This window comes from Pteropus alecto, unplaced genomic scaffold, assembly GCF_000325575.1.
Source record: "Pteropus alecto unplaced genomic scaffold, ASM32557v1 scaffold269, whole genome shotgun sequence".
In the NCBI taxonomy this organism is placed as follows: Eukaryota; Metazoa; Chordata; class Mammalia; order Chiroptera; family Pteropodidae; genus Pteropus; species Pteropus alecto.
The window spans coordinates 2602331-2612694 of record NW_006443566.1 but is presented as its reverse complement, the minus strand read 5'-3'; the positions used below and the strand labels follow the sequence as shown (position 1 = coordinate 2612694).

Here is a 10364-nt window from a genome sequence, read left to right as displayed (position 1 = left end):
ATAAGTCTTTGCAGGTGTGTTTCCTATCTTGCTTTCTTGCTCACAGAAGAGTGTTTATCATTTTCTGAATTTACCAGCAATTGGTGTGTGCTGAGGGCTTATTTATTCCTTACAAAATGTCGCTAACTCACTCCTGTCCTCGTAAATTTAAAACAGCTGCTAACCACTGGCAGGATTTAAATCTTAACAGAGACAGAATTCCAGACTCCTTGTATGCCTGTACGACACTATTGTTAATAACAATCTCTGTCTGTCAAGGTGACAAGGGGACAATGTGCATTTATACACATATATTTTCTATGTCTAAAAAACTAAAGCTTTTATTTTGTTAAAAAAAAATCCCATTATTTAATTAAAAAATAAAAATCTCCAATTGGTGGTGCCATTTGAAGTGAAATAATTTAGTTTTGCTCAAAGCACCTTAACTTCCAATGTTGTTTCCTTTCAGTGCAGTTATATATTTTTAATATTATCTATAAATTAGAATGGTTTATTTACTGAGAGAAAGTAACAGAGGGGTCCAAACTAAATGTTAAAGCCAAAGCAAATTTGGAAAAAGAAACATTCTTTCATTTTAATTGATTATAATTTTATTTTCAGATTCATTTTCATAATTTACAATGTAAAATCTCCTCAACATTCATTTGTAAAAAGACAACAATTTCAATTTTTTCAATGAATACCTCACTGTTTAAAATAAGAATTCTGACATTATCATTAACTACTTAAATTTTCAAAGATACAATGCTCTTTTCATTTTTACCTGGTTTTTATATTGTGATCTTACCTAAAAGAAATCATTTGGTTTTTCTTTCTCTTAGATTTTCTTGAAGAACAACTGTTCAATTTCTATAAATATAGATTTGTGTTTTGAAACGCAAAGATTATTTTCATGCATAAGATAAATCACTGAAAGAGACAGTAAAGTATTCAAAAGGTACTTCATGTTCTCCCAGAGTGAAATCCAAATCATTCTTCTCCACAGTGAATTCATGGTTTCCTGCAAGATAGGATCTCATCCTGTTAAGGACTTTATCTTCGAAGAAAGGAACATAATTTCTCAAGGGAACTCCAGTATCATAATTCATAAAATCAAATTTATCAATAAACACAGCTCTTATTTTAGTCATCCAAGTCTCAGAACCTAGAGTCTAAAGTATTAATGTTAAATTGTAATATTCTAAAATAACATAAATATGTAAAAGAGAACAAATGATTGTTTAATCATTGTTTCCATTCTCATGAATGAAATTAAAATGCCTAGTAATCCTTAATTAATACATTTAGAATCCTTTCCTTAGTGATGAGAATTAACTTTGCAATTTAATTTGACACCTTGCAGTGTGAAAAAGAAAGATAAAAAATAAGCCTCTTGGGAATGGGAAGAAAATTTCCAGTCTCTCACCAGTCAATACAATTTAATGAGCGCGCTCTCTCTCTCTCTCTTCTCTCTCTCCTGTTCTTTCTCTACTTAAAAACAAAATTACTTCAATGACTATCTCCTGCTTTCTCTGTCTCTGTATCTCTGTATCTCTCTCTCTCTCTCTCTCTCTCTCACTTTCTTCCCTCCCCCCACCAAATCATTGTTGTTTCCATCCCCCAGTCATCCCCAGTCCTCTTTTTTATACAAGGAACTAACTTTTAAAACCTGAGGTTTGGATTTCATTTCATCTTGAAGTGTTTGCCAGGATTCATTGCTAGTCAACATGGTGGTCAAGAATTCAAAAAAGATGAAAAAAAAAAAATACAGACTCTGTTAAAGAAGATACATGATAATCTAGATATAAGATACCAGGAACCAGATATAGCAACCAGATAGTTCCAAAAGTTTAATATGTTTTACCATGTCCAGCTTATCTTGACATTTATTATTCATTCATATACCAAAAATGTATTAAAAATCTATAATCTACTGAAGATGGCACAGGGTTCAGTATTCAGTCCCTTTGCAGAGGATGTCACAATTTAGCAGGAAGGTCAGAGAGGTAAATAAGTCAGTTTCAACATTAGATGGTAAGTTCTATATAAAGGGTTACATGATGCTGTGGGAAAAAAAATGAGAAGACTTTCCAGACCAGGTGACATCTGATCCAAGGCAGAACAGAAGGATAAGCAGAAAGTAAAACATTTATCCTTGAGAGAGAGAGAAGACCACATGCAAAGAAGTGGGTATGAGGAATTTTGAGATATAGATATATGAAGTTGTCCAAAGGACAAAGTCAATGGTGACAGAGAAAGCTGAGGAGTGAAAGATGGATTGGAGCTAGACAATGAAAGCCTTTGTATAGCAAGTTAAGGAGTTAATACTGCAGTCTGTAGGCAAAAGATTTTAAGCAGAGTAGTAACATAATCAGCTTTAAGATGATCAGAGGTCAGACTCTCTAAGAAATAGTCCCTGAAACCCCTTGCATGAAGCAATTCATAGGGGGAATAATTTGGGGAACGGTACAGAGATGCATCAGAAGCTGCAGCAGATCCCACGAGCACCTCTATGGCTGAAATGGCCCTTCAGAATTGTCCCAACTTGAGGCTAGGTGACCAGGCCTTCTTACTCATACTGAGAGGTCTCTGGATGCAAGCAGTCCCCAAAGAGGAGGGGTAGCCTTCGGCAAGGCTGATTCCTGCAGGTGAGAGCAATTCTTGGATAGGGACAAAGCTGTGAGTAATCCACAACCAACACAACCAGTAAAACAAGTGTCTCTGTCCTGAAGAGGTGTCAGAGCAATGTTTTTTTATTGTTTTTTTTTTTTAAATTGTGTGTGTGTGTGTGTGTGTGTGTGTGTGTGTTTTCCTAAACCTGACCATAGTGAGGATGGTCTTGAGTGAGTTAACTGATCATGCCAAAAGTACCACGTTAATAATTGGGTGAAGATGGTCTTTTCACAAATAGTACTCGTACGGCTGGTTATCTATATGGGGGAAAAGAAGAACCTCAACTCGTAGGCTGTTCAAAAATCTAACTCAAAATGGATCATAGTCTTAAATATAAAAGCTAAAACTATAAAACTTCTAGAAGAAATCACAAGGGACGTCTTTGCGACCGTGGGTTAGTCCAAGCTTTTTTAGACAGAACACTAGAAAATAAACAATAGAAGGGCTGAAAGATCGACAATTTCAAATGCTGATGAGAACGTGAAGGCACTACAACTCTCAAACAGGAATGATGAAAATGTAAAATTTACAGCCACTTTGCAAAACAATTTGGCAGTTTCTTATAAAGTTAAGAATATACTATGAAATCCAGCCCCATTACAAAGTATTTATCCAAAACAAATGAAAACTTATAAGAGTTGTACTCTTAAGTTTATGGCTGTTTAATCTATAATGGACAGAAACTGAAAATAAATATCTGTCAACAGGTGAATGGAAAAATAAATTGTGATGTATCCATAATATCATATACTGCTCAGCAATAAAACAGCTTTGGACCACTGATACAATATGGATGCATCTCACAGACATTGTACTAAGTAAAGGATGCCAGACACAAAAGACTATATAATTCTATATACATGAATCTATTTCTATAAAGGCAAAAGAATCACTGGTATTAGGGGTCAGGGTGCAGGATGAGACTGACCACAAAGTGGTACAGGGAATGTTCTGGGTGATGGGAATATTCTACAATATACATCGTAATTACATGATGGGCATATGGCTGTATGTTTAAAACTCATCGAATTATACATTTATTATTTCTGAATTTTATCTATGTGTAGCAACCCTAAAAAAGTGAAATATAAAAATAAATGGCCACCAGGTCTTATTTTCTTCAGTTCTTGTCATTTCTCAGAAAAGTTCTTTTGTATAACCTTCAGTATTCACTCATTGAATGAAGGACTGATAGTCCTGTACCAGGCTCTGTGTGTGTGTGTTTTTGTTTTATTTTATTTGTATAAATAACCTAATTTTATTTAAAGAGAGGGAAATCTAGGAATTAAACAACTGTATTTTTAATGCTTCTGTTACTGGTGAATTGATCCCCAGCCCATATTAAGAAACTGGTCTACATTAAGTGACAAGGATAATATAATATTTTAAATTTAACGAAGCCTCTAAAAGTAATATATAAAAGAAAAATTCAAAACAAGTTAGTATAAAATGGGCAACTATTTTTTTGGAGTGTGCATGTGTGTATACAAGTAAAATTGTAGTTAAGTGCCCACTTAATTGGATAGCCTTGGAAGAAATAAAATTTTAAAGTGAAAAACTACTTTTGCTTCTATAAATAAGGAGATACTAATAGCAAGAAAATGTCTAGCTAGGAAAATATTTGACATTTTTCTCAACTGTAAGAGTCAAAAAACAGAAGCATCTTTCTGTGTGTGGGTCTCATCATCTATGATTGCGGCTCTTTAGGAATCATACTAAATTTCTGCTGACATTACTTCTCTGCTTTGTATTCACTCTAACGGGTAGTTAGAGGATGAGAATTTATATATGACCATAAAGTGTTATTAAAATGCAAGGTGTTTTCCTGCACATATATCAGCTTTTGTCACATCCACCTACAATTTTGTTTCATGATACCTGAGTCACAGGAACTATCATATTTCTTTTATTTTTCTAAATTAAATACAATCTCTCTCAACTTCCACACTAGAGAGGCTGAAAATGCTGTCTGTCTTTATGTCTATCTACCTACCTACCTACCTACCTATCAATCGTAAATCACCTATCTATCTTAATTTTCCTGGGTCCTAGTCCCTTCCTTGGGGTTGTACACAATTCCCACTCCCCACCACCTCCAAAGTGGGGAAGAGCCTCAGATCTTCAGTGCCTAGTGGCTGCCACTCCTGGTCATCCAGGCCCATGGGCCTGTGTGGTGCATCCACAGATATGAAGCCTCATGTTTCTGGATCACGTTTGGCCTCAGGACTATCTGTCCAGAATCCTAGGCTGGACTTCCTGATGTCTAGCTTCCCTGGGCTCACATACTTCTTAGGGCCCTGTGTACAAGCGAACCACTGACAGAAACTACGATTGGTGTGAATCCCCTCCCCAGCACACTGCTCGCCCACCCTGCACCATAACGGTCAGTCTTTTTCTCACCTTTGCAGTTGTTTGCCAAGTATAGCACGTCCTTGAATAATTTCCTTTCATTCAAGGTAGTTTTGTTCAACATCGGTTCACTATGACGTTGATGAGATGCCGTAGGACCTTAACTCTTGTTTATATCAATAAGCCTATGGTAAAACAGGTTTCATTATATGTTTGTTCAACATCGGTTCACTATGACGTTGATGAGACACCGTAGGACCTTAATAACCTGTGTTATTAAAATGCAAGGTGTTTTCCTGCACATATATCAGCTTTTGTCACATCCACCTACAATTTTGTTTCATGATACCTGAGTCACAGGAACTATCATATTTCTTTATATAATAAAACAGGTTTCATTATATGACATTTTGCTTAAAGTTGTAGAATCTATTGACAATGTTAAGTGAGCAACTACTGTGTGGATCCTGGGCTACCAGTATCACCTGAGACTTGCTTTTCATTTTAAAGTTTTTTCAGGCAACTCTAATGTGTAGTTAAGGTTGAAAACCATTGTTTTAGCTTTAAGAACGATCATGATGATGGAGTATTTAAATGACTGAAGTCTAGTACAAGTAGGTTTTAAGTGAATATAGAAGAGAAATGACCAGACCAGTCTTTTAATTAGTTAAGGAAAGCTTCTTGAAAAAAGTGGGGTTTAAGGAGTACTAGGTATAGAATATTCTGGTCTTTCTCCTTGCGTTCTGTCGGATTATGGGAGCTAAGCAGCCATCTTGGACTATGAGGTGACTTTGGGAATGTAGGTAATGCATGACTGAGCAACAAGATGGAAAGCACCTGAGTCACTGACACCACCATGGGCAAACTCGTCCTGGATCACCTATATCCAGACATTTCTACACATAAAAGAAATAAACTTTGATCTTGCTAAAGGCTGTTATCTTGGCGGTTTTTCTGTCATTTCCAACCAAACCTTATCCTGACTAATGTCAATAGCAGTATCGATTGTATGACTGGACAAGAGAATCTCACTAAAATTAGACTTATTAAATATATTCTACATAGCTTCACGGCTTACTTTTAAGTGTAATTTAAAAGTGACTGTGACCACCATCTGTAGTAAAGACCAAAAGGATGGGGGAGAATTAACTATGTAAAGGGATGGGGGCAGAGAGGTGATAAAACGAGACATGAAATACTTTGCAAACTGTGTTAACAGCATACGTGTGCAAGGCTATGTGATTATTGAGAATACATACCTCCTTCTCCAATTTCTGTTCCAGGTCTTCTTTCCAACAAGCTCCCTACTTCTGCCCCTTTCTCAGAAAAACCTCTCTTTTATTCTGTTTAAGTCTTGTTTTATGGATGTTTATTGAATTGTTAAGTTATTAGTACACTCTTGAAAACAAGAGCCTTTCTGGATGTAAAAGTGACCTGATTATTGTGTTGGCTACCTGGGAAGAGATCTCCGAGGCTAGATCCTGGAGCCGAGAGGAATGTGAGGGAATTGCAGGGTAGAATTTGGTTTCTCTTGGTCTTGATCCTGAATGACAAAATATGCATAGAAGTCATGCAAAGGGTGGCATTAATAATATTTTTTTAAAAAATTTTTATTGAGATCCCTAGTAAGAAATACATTAACACAGCAAACCAGAATATACATACGATATTAAAACAGTTTTCTCAAAATTGTGTTCTGGAAAAAGTTACCCTTATTACATATGGATACAATCTGATCTTTTATATTTTGGATTCTGATTAGCATTTTTCAAGGTGGCAATCCATTAATGGGTCACAAAATCAACTTAGTGGGTCATGATAAGCACCTTAAAAAATGAGATAAGAAGCAGAATATGGAGATAGGCCTGGGAAATAATGAAGAAGATGGACCTATATAGTGATCGATTTTTGGAGCTAGAATTTCCATATCTTGGACTTTCCAGGTCTGTTTCTTGCATTATTTGTACTTTGTTATATGAAACTTGATACAGATCTGTGGTTATGGCTGAGGGTTTTGAATTATGGGTTCAAATCTTGACTCTGCTACTTAGAGGCTGTGTGACATGGGACACTTGACTTAGTCTCCTGCACCCTGTTTGTCTTGTGTAAAATGGAGATAACAGCACTTACCTTATCTAGTTGCAAGGCTTACATGAGATAATGCAGTACCTGGCACATAGAAATACTCAATAAATATTTGCCATTATATTTTTTCTTATTTTATTTTCCCCTAGTATTGTTTCAGGTTTTCTGAGTTTGCTAAGTAGACTAAGGGAAGAGTTATGAATTAGTGGGCTCTGGAAGCCAGCTTGCTAGGGATAGCAGATATCAAAGTGGAAGGACCACCAGGGGAAATTGAAACCTTAAGAGCTAGAGTGGAGATCATTAGTCCTTTCAGTGTTAACCCTTGAACATCCAGGATTTTATTTTCTTAAAGAAAGAAGTTCCCCTTACAGTTCCTCTTTCTAATATCAATACTCTTTGATCTTCACTCCTGGTTACTTATCTAGATCAGATTACAGTTTGTTATAGAAATTTGACTGAATCTGATTGTGTATTTCCCCACAAATTTCTTCTTGACATCCCTCTCTCTGTTCCTCTCTCTGTTTGGGTACCCTTTCACCTTGTCAACCTTTCATTAGCCATATTCTTTACCGCATCTAGTAGCACAGGAGGTTTTTGTTTTGGGAGAAATCTTGGGAGAGAAAATACTGAATAATAAGACAAGAAGAAAAGAATGTATTCTGTCATACCATTTTATAAAGGCACTAGCATTGCATATTTAAAACATTTAGTGTATACTTCTTAACTATTTTCACTCCAAAAAATGACAGATAACATTTACCTGTGGGATACTCCCAGAGGTATGTTGACCCCAAGAAGAAATATACCTTCCCTAAAGGACTTGTAGTTAACAGGGCCCATATTCATTATCAAAGTCTAGCAGCCATTATTTGCAGAGGTCTATCACACACACACTACATATTCAGGAAAAGCCACAGACGGAGCTGACAAGTCTCCAGCACTGCTTCTGCCTTCTGAGCTGACCTTTATAAAGGAGTTCCTGGAATAATATTTTGACCAATGGGTGGAGATCTGCCCTGTCCAACAGGAGTTGTATAGCTATAGTCTCATATGCATCTTTATGGACCAAGCAGAGCAGCTCCATAATTACCAATCAGAATGTGCTATTTAAACCAATCAAACTGAGCAAATTTGGGTTCCTCATTTGCATAAAAATGGATTAATCAGAGACCAGGGCTGACCTCATTTCTACATAAGTAGCCCTCATCTTTGTCTCAGGGGAGCAAACTTTGGGTTTCTAACAGAAGATGTGTTTCCTGGGTTTGCAAATTGTTTACCTGAATAAAGTTTCTTCTTATGCTGCACCCCAGATTGAAGATTCTTGTTGGTATTGGATTAGTGGCAGCGATCGTTGGTTGACAGGTGTATCTAGACTCTCTTTAAAAGTGAATTCCAGTTTTGGGGCTGACATACATAAAACATTTTCTAAGCATGTAAATAATGCAATTAACAATTTAAAGGTTTCTTAAAATTGTTATTTTACACGGAAAAATATAAATATTGCTATTTTAAAAACACGTAGAACTTTTAAAGTGTTATTTTTTTCTATAACTGCTCCACGGAACAAAGATCTTATAATTAAAATTATCATGTACAAACTTTATGAATTTCTTACATCAGTCATAATGTTCATTAAAACCTTGTATGAAATTATATTAAAACAATGTAGAAATACCATGAAAATCAGAAAGTTTTAAAAATTTTAATTACTTAAGTAGATTTTTCCTGAATAATACGTGTTTATTTTTAACTAGCTTAGATGTCAAGAGTTAAAGGCTAACATTCCCCTGTCATTATTCTTTCCTATGAAAATACTACAATATTTTCAATGAGAGTGTAAACAAACCATTGTTTCAGGTTTTATTTTGACTGGATCTGCCTGGCAAAATCCCAGGTCTGATCTGGCTATTGTGATTCCAAGTTAAGTTTTTACAAGTGATCCTTGCTACCTTAAACACTTCTTCCTTAGAGTCTATCTCCAAAGTCTGTTTTTCCCATTTATTTTTCCCCGACAGTTGTCCAAGCCACTTTTTACCATAACGTTTATTTTTTTCTGCTCTCGAGTATTCTAAGAATTCTATAAGCCAGAAATAATGTTCTTCAAGCCTTCCTTTCACCTCCCACTGAGCCATCTTTTAACCAGAATTTGTCATTTGTAAGATTGTAAAAGTGTAGTAACCCTGGATTGGGCACAGGAAGATAACAACACGTGAGAGGAGGTGGACCGTTGACATTAGCGAAGAAGTGTACATATTTGATTACACAGACCACTGTTTGTTAAATTTAATAGAGGTGAAATGTAGTGCGTAAGTAGCTAAAAACGGGAAATCCAGTATGAGCAGAAGAGGCTAAAACCTCAAAGGAAAAGAGGAGAGGAAGAAACGAGACAGAGCGCGGTAAGTGGGTGTCAGCTTGCTGAGCTAGAAGGAGCCGGAAGGGCGGACTCAAAGGGGCGGGTCCGAGCCTGGAGTGGGCGGGTCCGAGCAGGGGCCAGTCCGGTTGGGGCGGAGCGCGGGACAGGGGCGGAGCGCGGGACAGAGGCGGAGCCCCGGGAGGGTGGCGGCGAGGGCCTGTGGGAGAGTTGACGCCTCCCGGCGGAGGACCTGCAGGCACCTGATGGAGAACAAATGGCAGTCTGCACACGTGGAGAACTTTTAACGAACACGTGAGGGAAAGACAGCAATGTCTGTGGAAAATCTGCCTCACAACTCTGGCGTCCTACTTCAACTCCCTGACCAATAGCTGGTTTACTGTGTTCCTGGGGTCTTCGCCCCCTTCTATTGCTCCTGTCTGTACGCGCACGCGGGCGCGCGCTCACACCCACACCCACACAGGCTTAGAGCGATGCTCTCTTGATCAGATCCCGCCCTATGCGTCCTGACCGCCACACCGCGCCAGGAGGCGGCCACGCAAGCCCCTCTGCGACTGCGCCCAGAGCCCCACCACGGAGGCGGAGCTTTTTTTTTCGTGTCGCCTGCTGGCGCGCTGGGGGCGGAGCCATGGGGGCCTAGCGGTCTCGCGTCCCGCGGCCTGACCTCCCCGAACGCCGGGTCCCGTGACGTCACCTCGCCGTGACGCGCACGCTGTAGGAAAACTGTAAGTTTCGGAGGATTCCTGCAGATCCCCGGGCCTGCGGGGCTCGCCCTGCTGCTCTCTTTCCCGTTGTTGGTAGTGGCTATGGGGCGTCAGGTCCTGGGGCGTCAGGTCCTGGGGCGATCCGGGGAGCCGCCGAACGTGGCGAAGGGACAGGTACCCGCCCAGAGTGGGAGCGCGCCCTC

At 38.4% G+C, this 10364-nt stretch overlaps 1 long non-coding RNA gene across 1 annotated transcript in view; it reads left to right on the top strand.

Moving 5' to 3' along the window:
- The first annotated feature begins 10082 nt into the window (after positions 1-10082).
- LOC112472839 overlaps positions 10083-10364 on the top strand; it is a 42088-nt gene continuing 41806 nt past the window's right edge. Inside the window, exon 1 of the long non-coding RNA XR_003043782.1 lies at positions 10083-10182. This is a non-coding gene — a long non-coding RNA (uncharacterized LOC112472839). The remainder of the gene's footprint in view (positions 10183-10364) is intronic.